The sequence below is a fragment of the Triticum dicoccoides genome, chromosome 3B (genome assembly GCF_002162155.2).
Source record: "Triticum dicoccoides isolate Atlit2015 ecotype Zavitan chromosome 3B, WEW_v2.0, whole genome shotgun sequence".
Lineage (NCBI taxonomy): Eukaryota > Viridiplantae > Streptophyta > Magnoliopsida > Poales > Poaceae > Triticum > Triticum dicoccoides.
In genome coordinates, this window is record NC_041385.1 from 641,879,955 (window position 1) to 641,891,900 (window position 11,946).

The following is an 11,946-nucleotide window of genomic DNA, read 5'->3' on the forward strand; positions in this document are numbered from 1 at the left end:
ACTTCCACCAACAGATATTCGATTCCCCCCACTAATCCCTAGCGGATCTTATTACTCTTGGGTGTTTAAGCACCCTAGACGGTTGAGGTCACCTCGGAGCCAAAGTCCATTGTGGTGAAGCTTCATGGTGTCGTTGGGAGCCTCCAATTAAGTTGTGGAGATTACCCCAACCTTGTTTGTAAAGGTTCGGTCGCCGCCTTCAAGGGCACCAATAGTGGAATCACAGCATCTCGCATGTGTGAGGGCATGAGGAGATTACGGTGGCCCTAGTGGCTTCTTGGGGAGCATTGTGCCTCCACACCACTCTAACGGAGACGTACTTCCCCTCAAAAGGAAGGAACTTCGGTAACACATCCTCGACTCCACCGGCTCCACTCTTGGTTATCTCGTGCCTTTACTCGTGCAAGCTTATTTGCGTTGTTTACCTTGCTTGCTTATGTGCTAGTTGTTATTGCATCATATAGGTTGCTCACATAGTTGCATATCTAGACAACCTACTTTGATGGAAAGTTTAAATTGGTAAATAAAAAATTAAAAAGTGTTAGTTGCCTATTCACCCCCCTCTAGTCAACTATATCGATCCATTCACACTTCCCTGCGGCCGCCGTGGACCCAGCTGTCAACCTCTCCACGTACATTACTCTTCCGATGGAAGTCGGTCGTTGACCACATTAACCACGCCGCGCCGAGAGCACCACGGCGGTGGACGACGGTGAGGCCTAGGAAGGGGACGATGCGGAGCCGGGGAAGACGCGGCCGTGGATGCCCACGTGGAGAGGAGTACGACTGTACGAGGGTTTACCGGTTTGTTTGCCGTCTCCGGAGAATAACAACATGTGTGGGTCAGTGCCAGCGATAGGAGTACGATGGGGCGGTGAGGCCTGCGCGACAGCATAGCCGGCCGCGGGGAGGAGGGAGCAGGCAGTCCCGCCGGCGCTTGTTTGAGTGGCTGGAGCATGAAGAGCAAAGATTGAAGAAGCACGACAGCCGTTGGATGGACATCCAATAGTCACTGCTCTCGTGTGTTGACTAAGTCGACAGGGCGTTGCGTGTGCGTCAACCTTTTTTTATGAAAGCATACGCGTCAACCTGTACTAGGTGCACAAGTCAGCCTCAAATCTGCGGAAAACAGCAGACAACCCATTTACCATTATTTCTAATAATGTACAGCCCATTTGCTAATTCTTAAGAATTCTTTTGGACCCTACGCCATGGCCAAAGACGCGTGGCAGTGTGTTGTGTCTCTCTATCGAGGAAGCGCAAGCATTCAACGCTCCAACTATGAAGTGGTGCAAGATGAAGCCGATGAATTTACAATGAAGGAAGATGAAGAACCTCGTGAGCTCTTTCGGAGAGTTACCAAACTCACGGTCTCACTCTGAGATCATGGGAGTATGGACACAGATGACAATTGGATCAAACGCAAGTTTCTCAAGGCCATGATACCCTACAACAAGGCCATGTCCTCCGTCATCCGTTAAAGACCGGACTTCCACTCCATGACCTCAAGTGAAGTGTTGGATGAGTTCGTTGCTATGAGCATCTTGGACAAAACCACCGACAATGCCGTGCTCCGTCCTCAAAGAACAAAGAAGACCAATCTTGCTTTGAAGGCCAAGGTCATCATGGAAGAAGAGGAATAAGAAGAAGATGATGAGAGCAATCCCGAGGATACAAATATGATTATCATGAGCACATGGCTCTTGCTTCAAGGCAATTTTGGAACAAGAAGAACACAAGGCCCAACTTCAACAAGAACAATTCAAGTGGGTTCAAGGGCAAGCAACGAGTGAGAACTTGCTACAACTATGGCAATGTGAGTCACTTTGTTGTGGATTGTCCTTACGAGAAGCGGGAAGACAATGGTGGCAAGCTCATTCGAAAAGACAAAGCCAAGTCCTTCCCCAACAACAACAACTTCACCAAGAAGACTCCTACTCGAGGGTTAGTGGTACAAGAAGAATACCATGAGGATGACGATGATGATGAAGATGGATAAGCGATGGTCATGGACTCCATTGCCATTGCTACTACTCCCAGGGTGTCTCTCTTTGACTCACCCAACAAAAACATCACCGCCAAGTGCCTCATGGCTAAAGCCACCAACAAGGTAACCCCCAACATCAAAACCACCATCATTACTAATCCTTCGTTAACGGATTGCATTGATGAAAATGAGGGGTCTAATGAAGAGTCGAATGAATTTGAGTCTTTTATGAGTAAACTCAAGAGAAAATCCAAGAAGCACTTTGTTGCTCTCTTGGAACAACTTGGTGAAGCCAATGACATGATCGAGGCTCATGAAGAAACCATCTCTAAGATGGAAGGTCATAGTCGTGACTATGCCGATGAGATATCGGATCTCTCTAATTCCCTTGAGGAAGAGCGTGGGCATCGTTTGACTCTTGAGGAGTCACACAATGATGACCATGCTAAATTAAAGAAAGATCTTGATCATGCCATTGTTGTCTCTCATGTGGCAAAACCGAGAAGGCTAAACTTGGGGTTGATCTTGCTAGACTCAAAGAGGAGTTTGATGTACTTGACAAGGCTCACAAGGTCTTGAAGGGTGCTCATGCTAGCCTCAAGGAGTCTCATGCTCAACTCCAAGTCAAGTTAACTAAGGAGAAAGCCATTTTTCCTCCTATGGTCTTAATTGATAACGCAAATGCTACTAACCCGTGTTGTGAGCATGTGCATATTGTGGAGGAGAATGCCCAGTTGAAAGAGCAATTGAAGAAAGGTCTTGTGACATGCATTCAAGGTGAGAAAAACCTCAATGACCTTTTGAGCAATCAAAAGGAAGTTGTGGCCAAGGAGGGAGTTGGGTTTACCCCCAAGTCCAAGAATAAGAAGAAGAATGACAAGACTAAATGACCTCCTCCTCTCAAGCAAACATTTGTGAAGGAGGGAGAGGGTGATCTTAAGGAGAAGAAGAACAATGTGAAGGGTGGTGATGTCAAGAAGGGAAACCCCACCCCTTCCAACAAAGCCGGCGACTTTAACCCCTCTTATGTGTTATGCCATGCTAGTGATGGACATGTTTATGCAAAATTTGTTGGCTCTCCTTATGAGTATATTGAATGGTCTATTTGGGTTCCCAAGAACTTTGTTGCTAACATCAAAGGACCCATTACTCAATGGGTACCTAAAACCAAGCATTGATTTCATGTAGGGGTTTGCTTCTGGTGGAGGATCATGGTTGCTCGATAGTGGAGCAACAAATCATATGACCGGAAGCAAGGAGTTGGTGGTGGACGTGCACAAGATTCCATCTATGCCCACCAACATCGAGTGGGGTGATGCCTCGTCTTCTAAGGTATTGGGTCTTGGCAAGGTTGTCATTTCTCATGATCTAATGATCGAGAAAGTCATGCTTGTCAAGTCCCTTGCATTCAATCTTATTTTCGTTCGTCGACTTGCACTCATGGGTTTTGCCACCTTCTTTGATATTGATACTGTGGCCCTCTTGTGGAGCAAGACTCTTAAAGTAGCCTTTGTTGGGCATGTCGAGAATGGTCTCTATGTGATTAACTTTTCAGAGCGACCCACTAAGACCGCGACATGCCTAATGTCTAAAGTTGATGTGGGATGGCTTTGGCATCGCCGTTTAGCCCATGTCAATATGAGATCTTTGCAAAGTCTTCTCAAGGGGGACCATGTCCGTGTACTAACAAATGTTAGTTTTGCCAAAGATCGTGCTTGCAGTGCTTGTATCGAAGGGAAGCTTCATGAGAAGGCTCACCCTCCCACGACTATCATCTACTCGAAGAGACCCTTGGAGCTCCTTCACATGGACCTCTTTGGGCCTCAATCCTTTGATAGTCTTGGGGGTAGAAAGTATTGCTTGGTGATTGTGGATGATTACTCAAGATACACTTGGGTATATTTCTTCAAGAGAAAGAGTGAAACTCAACAAACCGTCATCGACTTTGCAAATAAAGCTCAACGCCAACATGATGCAAAGATCTTGACAATAAGAAGTGACAACGGCACCGAGTTCAAGAACTACACCTTGGATGAGTTTCTTAGTGATGAGGGGATCAAACATCAATATGCTGCACCATATACCCCTCAACAAAATGGTGTAGCAGAGAGGAAGAACCGGACGTTGATGGATGTGGCAAGAACCATGATGGCGGAGTTCAAGTCTCCATACAACTTTTGGGCTGAAGCCATCAACACAGCATGTCATGCATCCAATCGGCTCTATCTCTGCAAAGGCTTGAAGAAGACTCCTTATGAAATACTCACCGGTAACAAGCCCAACCTCAAGTACTTCCGGGTGTTCGGGTGTAAGTGTTTCATTCTCAAGAAAGGTGTTCGTTTGTCTAAATTTGAGGCTAGAGCTTATGAGGGCATATTCGTTGGTTATGCTTCAAACTCTCATGCTTACCGTGTCCTCAACAAGTCCACCGGACTCATTGAGGAGACGTGTAACGTAGAGTTTGACGAGAATAACGGCTCCCAAGTGGAGCAAAGTGGTACTTGTGATGTAGGTGATGAAATTCCTCCCCAAGCCATAAGAAGAATGGGTATTGGTCACATCCTACCCATTGAGGAACCCCTTGTGGCCGAAGGAGAAGGACAATGCTCCACTCAAGTGGAGCCATCACCAACCCAAGACCCACACGCTTCCGAAGAACAAAGTGAAGGCCCTCAACCTCGTGAACAAGACCAAGGGCAAGATCAACCTCAAGACGGTGATGATCCACCGAATGATGCCCAAGGTCAAGTTCTCCCCCTCGAGCAAGTTCAAGATCTCGAACAAGCTCTAGATGGCGCTCAAGATAATCAAGTTGATCCTCCTCCTTCCACATCCGAGGAGGAATTAGAGCGTCGTGCCGCGAAGATTGCTTCCAAGCTCACCACCAAAGGCCATCTCATGGAGAATGTGGTTGGAAGCCTAAGAAAGGGGTAAGCACTCGTAGACAATTAGCAAACTATTGTGAACATCACGCGTTTGTCTCTTGTGTTGAACTCCAAAAGGTCATTGAGGCACTCGAAGATTCAGATTGGCTCAATGCCATGCATGAAGAACTCAACAACTTCGAGTACAAAAAGGTGTGGAGATTGGTACCAAGGCTGTCGGGGAACCACAACGTCATTGGAACCAAATGGATTTTCAAGGACAAGCAAGACACTCATGGGAACATCATTCAGAACAAGGCAAGATTGGTAGCACAAGGCTACTCCCAAGTCGAGGGTATCGACTACGGTGAAACCTTTGCCCCCGTTGCTCGCCTTGAATCCATTCATTTGTTGATTGCTTATGCTTCCCATCACAACTTTAAGTTACAACAAATGGATGTGAAAAGTGTTTTTCTTAATGTTCCTATTAATGAGTTGGTTTATGTCAAACAACCCCCCTGGGTTCGAGGATCCCTATTCCCCGGATCATGTGTATCAACTCGATAAGGCACTCTATGGCCTTAAACAAGCCCCACGTGCATGGTATGACCACCTTACCGAGTTGTTACAAGATCGTGGATTTGAAGTTGGGAAAATTGATCCCACTCTTTTTACTAAGAAGGTCAAAGGGGAGTTGTTTGTATGCCAACTATATGTTGATGATATTATCTTTGGTTCCCCTAACAAAGCTTTCAATGAGGAATTTTCCGCTCTCATGACCTCTAAGTTCAAGATGTCTTTGATGGGAGAGTTGAAGTTCTTCCTTGGTATTGATATCAAACAAAGAAGAGAAGGTACCTTCATCAACCAAGCCAAATATACTCAAGACATGCTAAACAGATTCAAGCTAAGTGATGTCAAGCCGGCTTCTACTCCAATGCCTACCAAGTGCCAACTTGACATTGATCCAAATGGTAAAGCGGTGGATCAAAAGGTATATTGCTCCATGATTGGATCCTTGCTCTACCTTTGTGCATCTAGACCGGATATCATGTTGAGTGTGGGAATTTGTGCATAGTTTCAAGCCGCACCGAAGGAAAGCCACTATGTGGCGGTCAAGCGAATCTTTCGATATCTGGCTCATACCCCAAACTTTGGCTTGTGGTACCCAAGAGGAGCAAACTTCAAGCTTGAAGGATTTACGGATTCCGATTGGGCGGGAGACAAAGTGGATAGGAAGTCCACTTCCGGAGGGTGCCAATTTCTTGGTTGCTCTTTGGTGAGTTGGTCTTCCAAAAAGCAAAGTTGTGTGTCTCTCTCGTCCACCGAAGCGGAATATGTGGCGGCCGGTAGTTGTTGTGCACAACTCCTATGGATGAGGCAAACTTTAAAGGAATACGGTGTCATTTGTGACAAAGTGCCTCTTTGGTGTGATAATGAAAGTGCCATCAAGATTTCTCTCAACCCGGTGCAACACTTTAAGACGAAGCACATTGAAATTCGGTATCACTTCATCCGGGATCATATTAGGCGAGGGGAGATCGAGCTCAAGTATGTTAACACTCATGATAACCTTGCAGATATTTTCACGAAGCCCTTGGATGAAGCAAGATTTAGCGAGTTAAGGAATGAGCTAAATATCATTGATTCAAGCAATGTGACTTGAGCCCGTGCACACCCCACCTCACTCAACTTGTTGTCTAGTTTAGGTGTAGGCATGGACATAGGGGGAGTGTTGTTCTCTCAATGAACTCTTCCTCCCCCCCCATTATGCATAAATTGATCAACTCTTTCACATTAGCCATTTTTGATGGTACTTGTGCTTCAAAGACGAGTTTTGGTCATGGACCCAAGGATAATTCTTCGCGGTGCCATACCAATTGACTCAAACATAGGTGGCTCCGGCCACCGCCCTCCCTTTGGAGAAGTTGTGTCTCGTTGTTGGCCTTCGTTGTCGTGTAGCTTCCTCTTCTCCTTGCCGTGCTTGAGTCATCGTTTGTGTTCTCCTCTTAGTTGGTCGGTGTTTCTCCAGAGGTTGTTTTTCCTTTTTTTTCTCCTTTTTCTCTCTTTAGTTATAGCACTTTCTTGGCTTACGGTACTACCGTGGTGCGCCACGGTACTACCGCAGGAGCTGGTGGCTCTTCGTATAATGCGTGGCCCTCCAGGGGCACGGTACTACCGCTACCTCCGCGGCAGAAATTTTTTACTGCCGCTGAACAAGCAGTACTACCGCCCAGCGTGCGGTACTTCCGCCCGGGCGGTGCTACCGCGATGACCCACGGTACTTCCGCGCACATGCGAGCGGGTGGGGGTTAAGAGTGGGACAGGGGGAGTTCTAACTCCCCCATACCCATTCATCTCTATTCCCCACCCCGTCTCTCTCTCTCTCGTGACCAAGAACGGCGCCGGAGGCCTTCGCCGGATCTCCGTCTTCTGCCGCTCTCCTCGGATTCCGAGCGGTGGGATCGTTCCCCACCTCGCCCTCTTGCCATGTACCTAGGTGGTGGCTCCGGTTTTGCTCGTCGCTTGAATCACAGCCGTGACACAGGGTCAAAGCGGCTCCGCAACCCAGATGATGTTCCAGAGGGGTCCTCTGCTGCTCCCCAATGCAGGACCAAGCACACCGCCAGCAAGCAGAAGGAGCCCGTCATGGGCATGGATGAGATTTCCCAGGCCGAGTTTGTAATTCGAAGGAAGATCAATCCCTGTGTGTCTCCCCGGGCTAGCACGCGAGGCAATGATCTCTTCTGGAACAAGCAGCAGAATCTGATCTATATGGATGTGACCAAGGCCAAGCAGAATCACTATGTTGAAGTTCACTGGATTGACATGGTTCACATGAGGCAAGAGAAGCACCGTGGGTACTTTGGAGAGGCTTTGGATCTTGTGGAGCAGTTCGGTATTGAAAACATGCTCACCCTCCACAAGGATTTTGATCCGGAGATCATAGCACAATTCTTTGCTTCGGTTCACTTCGGCGTCGATGAAGCAAGGACCATGACTTGGATGGCCAATGGTCAACAGATGTCTGCTACCTGGAAGGAGTTCATGGAGTTGCTTCAGTTTCCCGATGATGGGCTCGACTCGCCAGTTGGAGTTCACCCTCATGCCAATGCTGAGTCCGCCAACAAGAACAAACTCATGCCATTCCTTGTTCAGAAGAATCTTCCAAGCATGAGGAAGGTGTGGCTGCTTAATCCCTTCCTTGACATCATGCACAGGCTCTTCCGGAACACACTCTTCCCGCGTATTGGTGACATGGGACAGGTGCATGCTTACCTCGTTGACATGATGCTCCTTTGTGAGGAGGCCCGTCAGGCTCAGACTCAGCCACTCGATTTCTCACATATCATGTGGTGTGAGCTTTAGTTCGCCGTGTTCAACCGTAAGGTCCCCATCTATGGGCCTTACCTGTTTCACCTGATCTCCAAGACTTGGGAGCAGCTCTTCCCAACTGATGAGTTTGAAGCTCCAGGTTGGATCCGTCATGAGCCCATCAAGCGCCGCATCAAGCCCCAATGGGCTAACACCACCACTGCTGCTGAGGCTGCCAGGATGGCTGTGGATAAGGAGGAGATTGAGGAGGAAGAGGCTGCTGAGGACCGTACTGCTTTCACTCCGCCCTCTTTGAGCCTTCTTGGGCGAAGAAGCTGAAGAACAAGATGAAGAGGCTGTTCTGCATGCAGGTTCAGGGTCAGTACAAGGCCCATGTTGCTCAGAAGGAGAGTCGCCGTCGCGACATCATGATCTTGAGGGCTTGTGGGGAGGACGTGGCCAGCGGCTCTGAGAAGCACATCACCCCCGAGACTGCCTAGATGGTGAAGCAGGGCTACCAGTGGACCGATTCAGAGGAGGAGTATGTTCCTGCTGCAGAGTCTGGCGATGATGAGTCGTTTTCCGCTTGAGCTACCACCTATGTTGTAGGTGACCTCTCTGCCTATTTGGTGTCTGGATGCCAAAGGGGGAGAGAGAGTAGGAGTTGCGTGTCGTGTGTTGTGTGTTTCGTCGTTTGCTTTGCTTTCCGTCGTTGAACTTGCTTGCTTTGGTTTGGTTGTGCTCGTGAGACAAAGTTTATCATATGGTGTAAGACATATGCACTCTATCGTACCTTATTACCTTATTGAGCTTATGCTATATCATGCTATTCATGTTATGCTCATATCTAGTATTTTGTTTAGTGTTAGCCTTACCATTGCAAGATATGCTTTGTTTCTAAAATATAGGGGGAGTGGTGATCCTAGTATTCGTGCCGTGCAATCCAAAGCACTTTACTCTCTAGCACGAATCTAGGGGGAGCTCATCTATATTTTAGAGATGTGGGGTTTGCTTATGCTTTATTCATTTCCTTGTGCAAATCCCGTATTGTCATCAATCCACCAAAAAGGGGGAGATTGTAAGGGCATTCTTGTCCCTCATTAGTTTTGGTGATTGATGACAATGCCCCTCGAGCTCTGAAGAGCAGTACTACCGCAGGAGCCAACGGTAGTACCGTGGGCTCCTATGGTAGTACCGCTCCTCAGAGCGGTAGTACCGTGAGCTCTGGACTAGCGCCGCTGCTCAAGCGGTAGTAGGAGCGGTAGTATCGTGCTGCGGCATGGTAGTACCGTGGCCCCGGGCTAGGTATAGTAGCAGGAGCGGAAGTAGGGGCAGATGTAATTTTTTACATCCGCACCCATCACGTAGTACCGCACCCTTGGTCGCGGTAGTTCTGTGTCGGATTTTCGCACGACAATTTCTCAGCGGAGGTAGTCATGGATGTAACTTTTTACATCTGTGCCTACCGGGCCTGGCATGCGGCTGTCCTGCGGTAGTACCACATGGGGCCGCGGTAGTACCGCACCTGCGGATCTACCGTGCCCTGTCCGTGCTCCTTTTTTCAGGTCTGGGCTCTGCCGCGCCCACGGTAGTACCATGGTCCGCCGCGGTAGTACCGCAGGCCCGTGCGGTAGTACCGCGCCTGTGGTGCGGTAGTTCCATGGGTCGTGGGCTGAGTGGTGGGTAACGGTTGGAATTGTCCCCCCACTATATAAGGGGGTCTTCTTCTCCAAGAAGATTTACCTCTTCCAACCCAAAACTCCATTGTTGCTCCAAGCTCCATTTTCAGCCGATCTCTCTCCCTAGCCTATCAAACTTGTTGATTTGCTCGGGATTGGGTGACAAGGCCGCGATCTACACTTCCACCAAGAGATATTCGATTCCCCCCACTAATCCCTAGCGGATCTTGTTACTCTTGGGTGTTTGAGCACCCTAGACGGTTGAGGTCACCTCGGAGCCAAAGTCCATTGTGGTGAAGCTTCGTGGTGTCGTTGGGAGCCTCCAATTAAGTTGTGGAGATTGCCCAACCTTGTTTGTAAAGGTTTGGTCGCCGCCTTCAAGGGCACCAATAGTGGAATCACGACATCTCGCATGTGTGAGGGTGTGAGGAGATTACGGTGGCCCTAGTGGCTTCTTGGGGAGCATTGTGCCTCCACACCGCTCTAACGGAGACGTACTTCCCCTCAAAAGGAAGGCACTTCGGTAACACATCCTCATCTCCACCGGCTCCACTCTTCGTTATCTCGTGCCTTTACTCGTGCAAGCTTATTTGTGTTATTTACCTTGCTTGCTTATGTGCTAGTTGTTATTGCATCATATAGGTTGCTCATATAGTTGCATATCTAGACAACCTACTTTGATGCAAAGTTTAAATTGGTAAAGAAAAGATTAAAAAGTGTCAGTTGCCTATTCACCCCCCTCCTAGTCAACTATATTGGTCCTTTCACACTTCCTTGCGGCCGCCATGGACCCAGCTGTCAGCCTCTCCACGTACATTACTCTTCCGATGGAAGTCGGTCATTAACCACATTGACCACGCCGCGCCGAGAGTACCACGACAGTGGACGACGGCGAGGCCTAGGAAGGGGACGACGCGGAGCCGGGGAAGACACGGCAGTGGATGCCCACGCGGAGAGGAGTACGACTGTACCAGGGTTTACTGGTTCGTCTGCCGTCGCCGGAGAATAACAACAGGTGTGGGTCAGTACAGGGATGGCTAGGCCAGCAATGGGAGTACGATGGGGCGGTGAGGCTTGCGCGGCAGCACAGCCGGCCGCAGGGAGGAGGGAGCAGGCAGTCCCGTCGGTGCTTGTTTGAGCGGCTGGAGCATGAAGAGCAAAGATTGAAGAAGCACGACAGCCTTGGATGGACATCCAACAGTCACTGCTCTCGTGTGTTGACTAAGTTGACAGGGCATTGCGTGTGCGTTAATCTTTTTATAACGCCCCGGATTCGATGCGCCAGGTGTCTGCCAGTTATTCGCCGTTGTTGCCATGTCATTTGCTTGCGTGTTGCATTTTGCCATGTCATCATGTGCATTTCATTTTGCATACGTGTTCGTTTCTTGCATCTAAGCATTTTCCCTGTTGTCCGTTTTGCAATCCGGCACTCCTATGCCCTCCGGCGTCCCCCTTTTGTCTCTCGTTGTGAGCGGGTGTTGAACTTTCTCGGAATGGCCCGAGGTTTGCCAAGCAGCCTTGGTATAGCACCGGTAGACCTCCTGTCAAGTTTCGTGCCATTTGTAGGTTGTTTGATACTCCAACGGTTAACCGGGGAACCGTAAAGTCCTCTTTAGTGTGCAGCCCAACACCCCTCCAAAACAGCCCAATAACCCATCCAAACCCCCTCCATCCTCTCGGCCATTCGATCATGACCGCGTTGCCGAAAACCACACCTCATTTGGACTCTCCTAGCTCCCAGAATCTATAAATAGGTGCCCTCCCCTAAAATTCGCAGATGATTTCCCCTGAAACCCTAGCTTCTTCCTCCTCCTGCCGCCGGACATGTCCGCGCCCCGGCCGGACACGTCCGACCCGCTCCCCCTGTCCAACCGCAGTGCGCCACGTGGCGTTCGCCGCCTCCCACCACCGAGCGGCCCGCGGGACCCGGATCGGGCCCGCGCAAGTACGCGCTGCCGCCGCCGTCCGCCCGCCTGGCCCGATTCCCTCCGCCGCCCGCTCGGCCCCGCGCCGCCCGCGCGCCGCCCCCCGCCGGCCTCCTTCTCCGCCGCCGCCGTCCGGCTCCTCATCGCCAGCTCTGCCGCGCCATCCTCCGCCCGAC